Raw genomic sequence first — 13,544 nt, 5'->3', positions numbered from 1 at the left:
ATTTTAGCTACGTGAAAATTGGTAACAAATCTATTCCAACCATAACTTAATCAACTTGTATTATATATTATGAAATCTTGAGATACCATAGACACGTATACAATGTTTCGACCTATCATGTCGACACATCTATATATATTTTGGAACAACCATAGACACTCTATATGTGAATGTTGGAGTTAGCTATACAGGGTTGAGGTTGATTCCAAAATATATATAGTTTGAGTTGTGATCAATACTGAGATACGTATACACTGGGTCGTGGATTGATTCAAGATAATATTTATCGATTTATTTCTGTACATCTAACTGTGGACAACTAGTTGTAGGTTACTAACGAGGACAGCTGACTTAATAAACTTAAAACATCAAAATATATTAAAAGTGTTGTAAATATATTTTGAACATACTTTGATATATATGTATATATTGTTATAGGTTCGTGAATCAACCAGTGGCCAAGTCTTACTTCCCGACGAAGTAAAAATCTGTTAAAGTGAGTTATAGTCCCACTTTTAAAATCTAATATTTTTGGGATGAGAATACATGCAGGTTTTATAAATGATTTACAAAATAGACACAAGTACGTGAAACTACATTCTATGGTTGAATTATCGAAATCGAATATGCCCCTTTTTATTAAGTCTGGTAATCTAAGAATTTGGGAACAGACACCCTAATTGACGCGAATCCTAAAGATAGATCTATTGGGCTTAACAAACCCCATCCAAAGTACCGGATGCTTTAGTACTTCGAAATTTATATCATATCCGAAGGGTGTCCCGGAATGATGGGGATATTCTTATATATGCATCTTGTTAATGTCAGTTACCAGGTGTTCACCATATGAATGATTTTTATCTCTATGTATGGGATGTGTATTGAAATATGAAATCTTGTGGTCTATTGTTACGATTTGATAAATATAGGTTAAACCTATAACTCACCAACATTTTTGTTGACGTTTAAAGCATGTTTATTCTCAGGTGAATATTAACAGCTTCCGCTGTTGCATACTAAAATAAGGACAAGATTTGGAGTCCATGTTTGTATGATATTGTGTAAAAACTGCATTTAAGAAACTGATTTCGATGTAACATATTTGTATTGTAAACCATTATGTAATGGTCGTGTGTAAACAGGATATTTTAGATTATCATTATTTGATAATCTACGTAAAGCTTTTTAAACCTTTATTTATGAAATAAAGGTTATGGTTTGTTTTAAAAATGAATGCAGTCTTTGAAAAACGTCTCATATAGAGGTCAAAACCTCGCAACGAAATCAATTAATATGGAACGTTTTTAAACAATAAGAACGGGACATTTCAGTTGGTATCCGAGCGTTGGTCTTAGAGAACCAGAAAATTTGCATTAGTGTGTCTTATCGAGTTTGTTAGGATGCATTAGTGAGTCTGGACTTCGACCGTATTTTCTTTAAAAATGATTGCTTAACATTTTTGTTGGAAACTATATATTTTTAACATATGAATATTATGTGATATATTAATCTCTTAACGTGTTTGATATTATGTGATAGATGTCTACCTCTAGAACAAGTCCCATTGACTCACCTAATAATAATGAAGAGTCAAATGTAAATTGGAATGATTTGTGGACTGATTCACAAGTTCCCGAAGAGGAACCGGAAGAAGAGTCGGAACCGGAAGAAGAATCGGAACCGGAAGAAGAATCGGAACCGGATGAAGAAATAGAACCGGTGGGGGAAATAATAAAACGGTTAAGTAAAAGAAAATCCTCAACCAACCGACCAAAGTTAATTATGGTCAATGGTGTTTCCGCCAAGGAAGCAAAATATTGGGAGGATTACCAATTCTCCGATGAATCGGATTCCGACGAGAATTCCGATGATATTATAGAAATTACCCCAACTGAATTTAAAAAGGCAAAAGAAAATAATAAGGGAAAGGGCATAAAAATAGAGAAATCTAATTCCAACCCCGATGAACTTTATATGTATCGTCAACCCCCGAAGTCCTTAAGTTGTAACAATGACCCGGGAACCTCTAAACCACCAGGTTTTTCTAAACCAATGTGGACAACGACGGCTCGTATTAGGGGAACATCATATATCCCTAGAAACTTGGCAAAACGAACCAAAACCGAAGAAGAAGAAACGAGCGAGTCGGAATAAGATAGTTGTATTCGTGTGGTGTAATATATGTAATATAGTGTTCTTATGCTTTATGATATATGTAAAAATTGCTTGTATTAATAAGTATTTTTTTATGAATCTAACTCTTGTCTATTTTACAGTATAAAAACACAAAATGGATAGACAACCCAATATTTTAAGAGACCTACCCGGAGACATGATTGATGAAATCTTGTCTAGAGTCGGTCAGAATTCTTCGGCACAACTATTTAAGGCGAGATCAGTTTGTAAGACATTCGAAGAACGTTCCAAGAATGCCTTGGTTTATAAAAGGCTTTCGTTCGGAAGATGGGGGATATCACATTGGGAAATCCATAAGTTACGATGTGTTTACTTTGACGCATATATTGCGGGGAACCCAAATGCTATTTTACGCAACGGGTTAAGAAATTATTTTGACTCAGTATATCCGAATATAGGACTTCGTGATTTAGAAAAAGCGGCTAACATGCAACATAAAGAAGCATGTTATGCTTACGGGTTAGTAATGTTCGCTTCTCACCAAAGTGAGAACAAGAACATCGGGCTACAACTATTAAACAAAACGTTCCCACAAGTAACGGAGTCGGTAATTGGGATAAGAAATGAGGTTTTTAGGTTATTACGAGACTGTTGGTCATTACGTAACCCTCGTCCCTTTGACGACGTTACAACACTCTGTCTTATCAACGGCCATAACGGTTATGTTCCACAAGACCAAGGATGGGAAGTAGTCCTAGTAAAACCAGAATGCATGACTTGTTTCTGGACGTATGAATTACGTGTCTTTATTGCCTTTGCTCAACGACTTGTGTACTAGCTAGAATTATCTTCACAACTATCTTGTATCAAAGTTATTGTGTGCTATATTTCATGCTTTATGTAAAATAAGCGGTATTGTAAGTTTGTAAAATATTGTATAAAAGTTTGAATGTGAAATATTATTACAATCAGTTTTTCATATAGAATTGTAGTAGTTGAATTGTATATTAGCTACTAAGTATGAACTTAACGGGTAGGTACTACCCGAATTTAAACTTATAAAATGCTAATATGAAGAAAAAGCTTTTATAAATGAGTTCATATTATGCTACGAAATACTATTAACTACTCTTAATATTCTGTATGATTAACTTGTTCCATTTGACTATTTTGAAGGAAATGGCACCGACTACTCGACACACCGTGAATATGAATGAAGAGGAATTCCGTACTTTTCTAGCTTCAAACATAGCCGCAGTACAGGCTGCGCTACATACCAACAATAACCTTGGATCTAGCAGTACAGGAAATCGTGTAGGATGCACCTACAAAGAATTCACTGCCTGCAAACCTTTAGAATTTGATGGAACCGAAGGACCGATCGGATTGAAACGGTGGACCGAGAAGGTTGAATCGGTGTTTGCCATAAGTAAGTGTACTGAAGAGGACAAAGTGAAGTACGCTACGCATACCTTCACAGGTTCTGCGTTAACATGGTGGAATACCTATCTAGAGCAAGTGGGACAAGATGATGCGTACGCACTACCGTGGTCAGCATTCAAGCACTTGATGAACGAGAAGTACCGTCCCAGAACCGAGGTCAATAAGCTCAAGATAGAACTTAGAGGGTTACGAACCCAAGGATTTGATATTACCACGTATGAAAGACGATTCACAGAATTGTGCCTATTGTGTCCGGGAGCATTCGAAGATGAGGAAGAGAAGATCGACGCATTTGTGAAAGGATTACCGGAAAGAATCCAAGAAGATATAAGTTCACACGAGCCCGCCTCCATACAACAGGCATGTAGAATGGCTCACAAACTCGTGAACCAGATTGAAGAAAGAATTAAAGAACAGACTGCTGAAGAGGCCAATGTGAAGCAAGTCAAAAGAAAGTGGGAGGAAAACGGTGATAAGAATCACCAATACAACAACAACAGCAATTACAACAATAATCGCAACAATTATCCCAACAATCGCAACATCAATCGCAACTACAACAAACGGCCCAACAACAACAACAACAACAACAACAGCAACTACAACAATCATCCCAACAACAATAATAACCGCAACAACAACAACAATCAGAAGCAGCTATGCCAAAGGTGTGAAAAGAATCACTCGGGGTTCTGCACCAAATTTTGCAACAAGTGTAAAAGAAATGGTCATAGCGTGGCGAAGTGTGAGGTCTACGGACCAGGGGTTAATAGAACGAAAGGAACAAATGGTGTCGGAACGAGTAATGGCGGAGCAAGTAGTGTCGGAGAAAGTTATGCCAATGTAGTTTGTTATAAATGTGGAAAACCGGGCCACATTATTAGAAATTGCCCGAACCAGGAGAACACGAATGGACAAGGCCGTGGAAGAGTTTTCAATATTAATGCGGCAGAGGCACAGGAAGACCCGGAGCTTGTTACGGGTACGTTTCTTATTGACAATAAATCTGCTTACGTTTTATTTGATTCGGGTGCGGATAGAAGCTATATGAGTAGAGATTTTTGTGCTAAATTGAGTTGTCCATTGACGCCTTTGGATAGTAAATTTTTACTCAAATTAGCAAATGGTAAATTAATTTCAGCAGATAATATATGTCGGAATCGAGAAATTAAACTGGTTAGCGAAACATTTAAGATTGATTTGATACCAGTAGAGTTAGGGAGTTTTGATGTGATAATCGGTATGGACTGGTTGAAAGAAGTGAAAGCGGAGATCGTTTGTTACAAAAATGCAATTCGCATTATACGAGAAAAAGGAAAACCCTTAATGGTGTACGGAGAAAAGGGCAACACGAAGCTACATCTTATTAGTAATTTGAAGGCACAAAAACTAATAAGAAAAGGTTGCTATGCTGTTCTAGCACACGTCGAGAAAGTACAAACTGAAGAAAAGAGCATCAATGATGTTCCCATTGCAAAAGAATTTCCCGATGTATTTCCGAAAGAATTACCGGGATTACCCCCACATCGATCCGTTGAATTTCAAATAGATCTTGTACCAGGAGCTGCACCAATAGCTCGTGCTCCTTACAGACTCGCACCCAGCGAGATGAAAGAACTGCAAAGCCAATTACAAGAACTTTTAGAGCGTGGTTTCATTCGACCAAGCACATCACCATGGGGAGCTCCTGTTTTGTTTGTCAAGAAGAAAGATGGTACATTCAGGTTGTGTATCGACTACCGAGAGTTGAACAAACTTACCATCAAGAACCGCTACCCACTACCGAGAATCGATGACTTATTTGATCAACTACAAGGCTCGTCTGTTTATTCAAAGATTGACTTACGTTCCGGGTATCATCAAATGCGGGTGAAAGAAGATGATATTCCAAAGACTGCTTTCAGAACACGTTACGGTCATTACGAGTTTATGGTCATGCCGTTTGGTTTAACTAATGCACCAGCTGTGTTCATGGACCTTATGAACCGAGTGTGTGGACCATACCTTGACAAGTTTGTCATTGTTTTCATTGATGACATACTTATTTACTCAAAGAATGACCAAGAACACGGTGAACATTTGAGAAAGGTGTTAGAAGTATTGAGGAAGGAAGAATTGTACGCTAAGTTTTCAAAGTGTGCATTTTGGTTGGAAGAAGTTCAATTCCTCGGTCACATAGTGAACAAAGAAGGTATTAAGGTGGATCCGGCAAAGATAGAAACTGTTGAAAAGTGGGAAACCCCGAAAACTCCGAAACATATACGCCAGTTTTTAGGACTAGCTGGTTACTACAGAAGGTTCATCCAAGACTTTTCCAGAATAGCAAAACCCTTGACTGCATTAACGCATAAAGGGAAGAAATTTGAATGGAATGATGAACAAGAGAAAGCGTTTCAGTTATTGAAGAAAAAGCTAACTACGGCACCTATATTGTCATTGCCTGAAGGGAATGATGATTTTGTGATTTATTGTGACGCATCAAAGCAAGGTCTCGGTTGTGTATTAATGCAACGAACGAAGGTGATTGCTTATGCGTCTAGACAATTGAAGATTCACGAACAAAATTATACGACGCATGATTTGGAATTAGGCGCGGTTGTTTTTGCATTAAAGACTTGGAGGCACTACTTATATGGGGTCAAAAGTATTATATATACCGACCACAAAAGTCTTCAACACATATTTAATCAGAAACAACTGAATATGAGGCAGCGTAGGTGGATTGAATTATTGAATGATTACGATTTTGAGATTCGTTACCACCCGGGGAAGGCAAATGTGGTAGCCGATGCCTTGAGCAGGAAGGATAGAGAACCCATTCGAGTAAAATCTATGAATATAATGATTCATAATAACATTACTACTCAAATAAAGGAGGCGCAACAAGGAGTTTTAAAAGAGGGAAATTTAAAGGATGAAATACCCAAAGGATCAGAGAAGCATCTTAATATTCGGGAAGACGGAACCCGGTATAGGGCTGAAAGGATTTGGGTACCAAAATTTGGAGATATGAGAGAAATGGTACTTAGAGAAGCTCATAAAACCAGATACTCAATACATCCTGGAACGGGGAAGATGTACAAGGATCTCAAGAAATATTTTTGGTGGCCGGGTATGAAAGCCGATGTTGCTAAATACGTAGGAGAATGTTTGACGTGTTCTAAGGTCAAAGCTGAGCATCAGAAACCATCAGGTCTACTTCAACAACCCGAAATCCCAGAATGGAAATGGGAAAACATTACCATGGATTTCATCACTAAATTTCCAAGGACTGCAAGTGGTTTTGATACTATTTGGGTAATAGTTGATCGTCTCACCAAATCAGCACACTTCCTGCCAATAAGAGAAGATGACAAGATGGAGAAGTTAGCACGACTGTATTTGAAGGAAGTCATCTCCAGACATGGAATACCAATCTCTATTATCTCTGATAGGGATGGCAGATTTATTTCAAGATTCTGGCAGACATTACAGCAAGCATTAGGAACTCGTCTAGACATGAGTACTGCCTATCATCCACAAACTGATGGGCAGAGTGAAAGGATGATACAAACGCTTGAAGACATGCTACGAGCATGTGTTATTGATTTCGGAAACAGTTGGGATCGACATCTACCGTTAGCAGAATTTTCCTACAACAACAGCTACCATTCAAGCATTGAGATGGCGCCATTTGAAGCACTTTATGGTAGAAAGTGCAGGTCTCCAATTTGTTGGAGTGAAGTGGGGGATAGACAGATTACGGGTCCGGAGATTGTACAAGAAACTACCGAGAAGATCATCCAAATTCAACAACGGTTGAAAACCGCCCAAAGTCGACAAAAGAGCTACGCTGACATTAAAAGAAAAGATATAGAATTTGAAATTGGAGAGATGGTCATGCTTAAAGTTGCACCTTGGAAAGGCGTTGTTCGATTTGGTAAACGAGGGAAATTAAATCCAAGGTATATTGGACCATTCAAGATTATTGATCGTGTCGGACCAGTAGCTTACCGACTTGAGTTACCTCAACAACTCGCGGCTGTACATAACACTTTCCACATCTCGAATTTGAAGAAATGTTTTGCTAAAGAAGATCTCACTATTCCGTTAGATGAAATCCAAATCAACGAAAAACTTCAATTCATCGAAGAACCCGTCGAAATAATGGATCGTGAGGTTAAAAGACTTAAGCAAAACAAGATACCAATTGTTAAGGTTCGATGGAATGCTCGTAGAGGACCCGAGTTCACCTGGGAGCGTGAAGATCAGATGAAGAAGAAATACCCGCATCTATTTCCAGAAGATTCGTCAACACCTTCAACAGCTTAAAATTTCGGGACGAAATTTATTTAACGGGTAGGTACTGTAGTGACCCGAACTTTTCCATGTTTATATATATTAGTTGAGATTGATATTTACATGATTAAATGTTTCCAACATGTTAAGCAATCAAACTTGTTAAGACTTGATTAATTGAAATAGGTTTCATATAGACAATTGACCACCCAAGTTGACCGGTGATTCACGAACGTTAAAACTTGTAAAAAAACTATATGATGACATATATATGGTTATATATATAGTTAACATGATATTATGATAAGTAAACATATCATTAATTATATTAACAATGAACTACATATGTAAAAACAAGACTACTAACTTAATGATTTTGAAACGAGACATATATGTAACGTTTATCGTTGTAACGACATTTAATGTATATATATCATATTAAGAGATATTCGTACATCATAATATCATGATAATATAATAATTTAAAATCTATTTTGATATTATAAACATTGGGTTAACAACATTTAACAAGATCGTTAACCTAAAGGTTTCAAAACAACACTTACATGTAACGACTAACGATGACTTAACGACTCAGTTAAAATGTATATACATGTAGTGTTTTAATATGTATTTATACACTTTTGAAAGACTTCAATACACTTATCAAAATACTTCTACTTAACAAAAATGCTTACAATTACATTCTCATTCAGTTTCATCAACAATTCTACTCGTATGCACCCGTATTCGTACTCGTACAATACACAGCTTTTAGATGTATGTACTATTGGTATATACACTCCAATGATCAGCTCTTAGCAGCCCATGTGAGTCACCTAACACATGTGGGAACCATCATTTGGCAACTAGCATGAAATATCTCATAAGATTACAAAAATATGAGTAATCATTCATGACTTATTTACATGAAAACAAAATTACATATCCTTTATATCTAATCCATACACCAACGACCAAAAACACCTACAAACACTTTCATTCTTCAATTTTCTTCATCTAATTGAACTCTCTCAAGTTCTATCTTCAAGTTCTAAGTGTTCTTCATAAATTCCAAAAGTTCTAGTTTCATAAAATCAAGAATACTTTCAAGTTTGCTAGCTCACTTCCAATCTTGTAAGGTGATCATCCAACCTCAAGAAATCTTTGTTTCTTACAGTAGGTTATCATTCTAATACAAGGTAATAATCATATTCAAACTTTGGTTCAATTTCTATAACTATAACAATCTTATTTCAAGTGATGATCTTACTTGAACTTGTTTTCGTGTCATGATTTTGCTTCAAGAACTTTGAGCCATCCAAGGATCCATTGAAGCTAGATCCATTTTTCTCTTTTCCAGTAGGTTCATCCAAGGAACTTAAGGTAGTAATGATGTTCATAACATCATTCGATTCATACATATAAAGCTATCTTATTCGAAGGTTTAAACTTGTAATCACTAGAACATAGTTTAGTTAATTCTAAACTTGTTCGCAAACAAAAGTTAATCCTTCTAACTTGACTTTTAAAATCAACTAAACACATGTTCTATATCTATATGATATGCTAACTTAATGATTTAAAACCTGGAAACACGAAAAACACCGTAAAACCGGATTTACGCCGTCGTAGTAACACCGCGGGCTGTTTTGGGTTAGTTAATTAAAAACTATGATAAACTTTGATTTAAAAGTTGTTATTCTGAGAAAATGATTTTTATTATGAACATGAAACTATATCCAAAAATTATGGTTAAACTCAAAGTGGAAGTATGTTTTCTAAAATGGTCATCTAGACGTCGTTCTTTCGACTGAAATGACTACCTTTACAAAACGACTTGTAACTTATTTTTCCGACTAGAAACCTATACTTTTTTTGTTTAGATTCATAAAATAGAGTTCAATATGAAACCATAGCAATTTGATTCACTCAAAACGGATTTAAAATGAAGAAGTTATGGGTAAAACAAGATTGGATAATTTTTCTCATTTTAGCTACGTGAAGATTGGTAACAAATCTATTCCAACCATAACTTAATCAACTTGTATTATATATTATGTAATCTTGAGATACCATAGACACGTATACAATGTTTCGACCTATCATGTCGACACATCTATATATATTTCGGAACAACCATAGACACTCTATATGTGAATGTTGGAGTTAGCTATACAGGGTTGAGGTTGATTCCAAAATATATATAGTTTGAGTTGTGATCAATACTGAGATACGTATACACTGGGTCGTGGATTGATTCAAGATAATATTTATCGATTTATTTCTGTACATCTAACTGTGGACAACTAGTTGTAGGTTACTAACGAGGACAGCTGACTTAATAAACTTAAAACATCAAAATATATTAAAAGTGTTGTAAATATATTTTGAACATACTTTGATATATATGTATATATTGTTATAGGTTCGTGAATCAACCAGTGGCCAAGTCTTACTTCCCGACGAAGTAAAAATCTGTTAAAGTGAGTTATAGTCCCACTTTTAAAATCTAATATTTTTGGGATGAGAATACATGCAGGTTTTATAAATGATTTACAAAATAGACACAAGTACGTGAAACTACATTCTATGGTTGAATTATCGAAATCGAATATGCCCCTTTTTATTAAGTCTGGTAATCTAAGAATTTGGGAACAGACACCCTAATTGACGCGAATCCTAAAGATAGATCTATTGGGCCTAACAAACCCCATCCAAAGTACCGGATGCTTTAGTACTTTGAAATTTATATCATATCCGAAGGGTGTCCCGGAATGATGGGGATATTCTTATATATGCATCTTGTTAATGTCGGTTACCAGGTGTTCACCATATGAATGATTTTTATCTCTATGTATGGGATGCGTATTGAAATATGAAATCTTGTGGTCTATTGTTACGATTTGATATATATATATATATATATATATATATATATATATATATATATATATATATATATATATATAGGTTAAACCTATAACTCACCAACATTTTTGTTGACGTTTAAAGCATGTTTATTCTCAGGTGAATACTAAGAGCTTCCGCTGTTGCATACTAAAATAAGGACAAGATTTGGAGTCCATGTTTGTATGATATTGTGTAAAAACTGCATTCAAGAAACATATGTCGATGTAATATATTTCTATTGTAAACCATTATGTAATGGTCGTGTGTAAACAATATATTTTAGATTATCATTATTTGATAAGCTACGTAATGCTTTTGAAACCATTATTGATAAAATAAAGGTTATGGTTGTTTTAAAAAAAATGAATGCAGTCTTTGAAAAACGTCTCATATAGAGGTCAAAACCTCGCAACGAAATCAATTAATATGGAACGTTTATAATCAATATGAACGGGACATTTCAGTTGGTATCCGAGCGTTAGTCTTAGAGAACCAGAATTTTACATTAGTGTGTCTTATCCAGTTTGTTAGGATGCATTAATGAGTCTGGACTTCGACCGTGTTTACTTGAAAAATGATTGCTTAACAAATTTTGTTGGAAACTATATATTTTTAACATGTGAATATTATGTGATATATTAATCTTTTAACGTATTTGATATTATGTGATAGATGTCTACCTCTAGAACAATTTCCATTGACTCACCTAATAATAATGAAGAGTCAAATGTAAATTGAAATGATTCGTGGACTGATTCACAAGTTCCCGAAGAGGAACCGGAAGAAGAGTCAGAACCGGAAGAAGAATTGGAACCGGAAGAAGAATCGGAACCGGAAGAAGAAATAGAACCAGTGGGGGAAATAATAAAATGGTTAAGTAGAAGAAAATCCTCAACCAACCGACCAAAATTAATTATGGTCAATGGTGTTTCCGCCAAGGAAGTAAAGTATTGGGAGGATTACCAATTCTCCGATGAATCGGATCCCGACAAGGATTCCGATGATGTTATAGAAATTACCCCAACACAATTTAATAAGGCAAAAGAGAACAATAAGGGAAAGGGCATAAAAATAGAGAAATTTGATTCCAAACCCGATGAACTTTATATGTATCGTCAACACCCGTATTTCTTAAGTTGTGACAATAACCCGGGAACCTCTAAACCACCAGGTTTTTCTAAACCAATGTGGAAAATGACGGATCGTATTAGGGGAACATCATATATCCCTAGAAACTTGGCAAAACGAACCAAAACCAAAGAAGAAGAAACGAGCGAGTCGAAATAAGATAGTTGTATTCGTGTGGTGTAATATATGTAATATAGTGTGCTTATGCTTTATGATATATGTAAAAATTGCTTGTATTAATAAGTATTTTTTTTATGAATCTAACTCTTGTCTATTTTACAGTATAAAAACACAAAATGGATAGACAACCCAATATTTTAAGAGACCTACCCGGAGACATGATTGATGAAATCTTGTCTAGAGTCGGTCAGAATTCCTCGGCACAACTATTTAAGGCGAGATCAGTTTGTAAGACATTCGAAGAACGTTCCAAGAATGCCTTGGTTTATAAAAGGCTTTCGTTCGAAAGATGGGGATATCACATTGGGAAATCCATAAGTTACGATGTGTTTACTTTGACGCATATATTGCAGGGAACCCAAATGCTATTTTACGCAACGGGTTAAGAAATTATTTTGACTCAATATATCCGAATATAGGACTTTGTGATTTAGAAAAAGCGGCTAACATGCAACATAAAGAAGCATGTTATGCTTACGGGTTAGTAATGTTCGCTTCTCACCAAAGTGAGAACAAGAATATCGGGCTACAACTATTAAACAAAACGTTCCCACAAGTGATGAACTCAGTAGTTGGGGTGAGAAACAAGGTTTTTAGATTGTTACGGGACTGTTAGACATTACGTAACCCTCGTCCCTTTGACGACATTAAAACACGCTGTCTTATCAACGGCCATAACGGTTATGTTCCACAAGACCAAGGATGGGAAGTAGTCCTAGTAAAACGAGAATGCATGACTTGTTTCTGGACGTATGAATTACGTGTCTTTATTGCCTTTGCTGAACGACTTGTGTACTAGCTAGAATTATCTTCACAACTATCTTGTATCAAAGTTATTATGTGCTATATTTCATGTTATATGTAAAATAAGCGGTATTGTAAGTTTGTAAAATAATGTGAAAAAGTTTGAACGTGAAATATTATTATAATCAGTTTTTCATATAGAATTGTAGTAGTTGAATTGTATATTAGCTACTAAGTATGAACTTAACGGATAGGTACTACCCGAATTTAAACTTATAAAACGCTAATATGAAGAAAAAGCTTTTATAAATGAGTTCACATTATGCTACGAGATACTATTGACTACTCTTAATATTCTGCATGATTAACTTGTTTCATTTGACTATTTAAAGAAAATGGCACCGACTACTCGACAAACCATGAATATGAGTGAAGAGGAATTTCGTACCTTTCTTGCTGCAAACATTGCCACAGTACAGGCTGCGCTACATACCAACAATAACTCCAAATCTAGCAATGCAGCTAACGGCGCAAGAAATCGTGTAGGATGCACCTACAAAGAATTCACTGCCTGCAAACCTTTGGAATTTGATGGAGCCGAAGGACCGATCGGATTGAAACGGTGGACCGAGAAGGTCGAATCGGTGTTTGCCATAAGTAAGTGTACTGAAGAGGACAAAGTGAAGTACGCTACGCATACCTTCACAGGTACTGCGTTAACA

Source organism: Rutidosis leptorrhynchoides, chromosome 1 (assembly GCF_046630445.1).
Source record: "Rutidosis leptorrhynchoides isolate AG116_Rl617_1_P2 chromosome 1, CSIRO_AGI_Rlap_v1, whole genome shotgun sequence".
In the NCBI taxonomy this organism is placed as follows: domain Eukaryota; kingdom Viridiplantae; phylum Streptophyta; class Magnoliopsida; order Asterales; family Asteraceae; genus Rutidosis; species Rutidosis leptorrhynchoides.
Note: the sequence above shows the minus strand (reverse complement) of the source record.